This window comes from Myotis brandtii, unplaced genomic scaffold (genome assembly GCF_000412655.1).
Source record: "Myotis brandtii unplaced genomic scaffold, ASM41265v1 scaffold320, whole genome shotgun sequence".
Taxonomy (NCBI): Eukaryota; Metazoa; Chordata; class Mammalia; order Chiroptera; family Vespertilionidae; genus Myotis; species Myotis brandtii.
Window position 1 is genome coordinate 49,560 of NW_005362270.1, and position 2,763 is coordinate 52,322.

Below are 2,763 nucleotides of genomic sequence, written 5' to 3' on the forward strand. Positions count from 1 at the left end.
TACAGTGGGGCCTTGACTTACGAGTGTCCCGACTAACGAGTTTTTCGAGATACGAGCCGTCTCTCGGCCGATTTTTTGCTTTGAGTTGCGAGCTAAAATTTGGGTTACGAGCCAGCTTCAGATACCCCACCGCTAGTTGGCGCAGCGAACGTCACAGTGAACGCCACAACATCAGCCCAGCATCACGTGTCTCACTCGTTCACTTTATGATTTGACATACGAGTAATTTGAGTTACGAGCTCCGTCATGGAACGAATTAAACTCGTAAGTCAAGACCCCACTGTACCCTAACGTTTTCTGGGATCCCTGAGATGTCGCAGGTTCCCCTTCCCTGCCTGCCTTCCTCCACACTCCCTGCCCTGGGAAATCCACTCAGGAGATCAGGAGGGTTAGCCCCTAGTCAGCCTGGCTGTGGGGCCCCTGAGACCTTATGTCCTTGTCCTTCTAGCTGGCTCCTCCCTGTTCCTCAAAACGAGCTCTAGTTCTGCTGAGTCCACCCCCCCCCCAGTTTGTTTGAGACCCCACGCATATCCCAGCCTTCAGCCAGATGCCCTCCAAGAGGGCATTCAGCCACCAACTCCTGCCCCTCAAGGCTCTATGCTGTCTACTCCCAACTCTCCCACCTGATTCCTCTGCTCTGCCTGCTGCTGGGAAGCCCTAGGTAATCTTGTCTTGTCAGCACCGATCTGAACTGCGCTCGTCACTGTTCCCAACACTGCAGACGCCCAGCTCTGTGGGATAAATGCATCCTTCCACCCACCCTCATGTCCCCAGGACGCCTGGTCCAGCTCCTTGCCCCACTTGTATCCCACACCTCACACCTCACCTACAGTTTTTCTTTAGCCTCGGAGAAGCACAGAGACAGCTACCCCCTCCCCCGCCCCCAGGCCACCTGCTCTGATTCTCTCCTAGGTTCCCGCACCTCGGCGAGGCCCAGGACAAGGTGGTGCCTGCTACAGACCCTGATCAACAACCCCAGGCTGGTCATGCTCAGAAAGTCAAAACCAGACCACGGCTCCCAGGAGTTCACCCAGATCCTGCTGACGGGCTCAGAGAGCTGACATGGCCTCCGGCACCGCTCCTCGCCACGCCCGGATGACTGCTGCCGAGACGAGGCCCCGGCTACCCAGCAGCTGCCCCCCAGAGTGATGGCACGCCCAGCCACTGTCCACATAGATGGCTCATGGCACTGGCCCCTCAGGATATCATCTGGGCTGAACGATGAAGGCTCAGGTCTAATTCACTCCTCTAGTAAAAAGAACAAGCACGAAAGAGAAACTCTGTTGAACAAACTCTGTCCAGTCATGATTTCTCCTCCCCATGGTTGGGAGACAGCCTTGGGGAGTTCCGTGTTGAGACGCACTTAGTGTGACCACAGGGCAGAACTTTGTGTCACTGAGGAAGGTGGTAAAATTTCCGTATCAGGATAGTTTAACCGTCTGATCGTTTTTCTCTGGGAGAAAGTACGGTCTTAATTCAACAGGTCCCTCATTGCTTCCTCCTTTCCAGGCCTTACCGTGGTGAGAGAAAAGGAAACCCGTGTTCCATCCTCCCATCTGGTAGGGGGAGCAGGCACACACTGAGCTCTCCCTGCCGGAACAACTGGGCCTTGGTCACAGAGATGTACACGTTCTCTCTGGCAAGGGGGATCCCCTGGGAAAGCCCCCTTCCTGGGGAGGCAGAGGTGGGCGTGCAGGCATTCTAGGTGGGGGACGATAAGAGCAAAGCTGTGGGAGCAGGAAATGTCCAGGCGCGTTTGAGGAGGATGAGCCCTCCGGTGCGTGCAGTGCAGGGCGTTAGACCCTCCAGGGAGGCCCAGACGCCACGCTGGAAGCCTGGACATTCCTCTCTGTGCAGAGGGCCTGGGACTTACCCAGATCCTTCCCACCCAGGCACGAGGTCTCTGATGGCCCGGGGTCTGTACAAAGTCTGACCATTCACAGTGCAAGTGCCAGGAACTCCCAACAGGGTGAGGGAGGTCCCTGTCCACCTGCCAGAGCCATTGAACTTCAGGAATCATTACCGAGCACCCATTGTGAACCCAGTCCCGTTGCTAGGTGTTTGCCGGACTTATCTCCTAACTTAATCCCCACAACCGAGCTTTGTCATTCTGCTTTTAGAAGCTGGGAAAACGGACACTCGGGCTGCTGGGATCCCCACATCATCGCTTCGTAGCCGTGTGGCGTTGGCTAAATTACATTGCCTTTCTGTGCTTCCTTTTCCTCACATAGAAAAGGGCTAATACCTACAACACCCAAAATTATTTGGGGGATGAAATGAGTTAATACAAACACTCCTAAGTTAATGCCTGATTTACCCTCAACTCTCAATAAATACCTGTCACGTTATACTTGGTGGTGATCTGATTAACGTCTGCCCGCCTCAGGATGCGCAGCTCCGTGAAGAAGGGGCCGGCCGTGGTCTCCCCTGAGGTAGTTGCCTAGCGGATTACTACTGACCCTCCTCAGGATCTGCACCCACCAGCTCTATCTGCTTCTAGGCCTGTTGGTAGACCTGCTCCCAGAAGTCACCTTGACGAGTGAGGGGGAGTGTGAGGGTCTTTCCATGGCCAAGTACATGGACCCTAATCCTGGCAGAGCAGAGCTCATCTATCAGGTCCCAGCCAGGTCTCAGCCACGATGTCCCCGAGAGAGAGGCTGGGGCCTCTAGGGGATTTCTAGGATGTGCAGGGCGGCTGGACATCTTAGTTCACAGGTAGCTACATGCTCATGGAACGAGGCCCCGCTGTCATCTTTCCCCTGG

At 55.3% G+C, this 2,763-nt stretch overlaps 1 long non-coding RNA gene across 1 annotated transcript; it reads left to right on the top strand.

Moving 5' to 3' along the window:
* The first annotated feature begins 231 nt into the window (after positions 1-231).
* On the top strand, positions 232-2,348 carry LOC106726833. The gene is made up of 2 exons (XR_001362943.1): positions 232-264; positions 913-2,348. It is a non-coding gene; the product is annotated as an uncharacterized LOC106726833 (long non-coding RNA).
* The last annotated feature ends 415 nt before the right edge of the window (positions 2,349-2,763 follow it).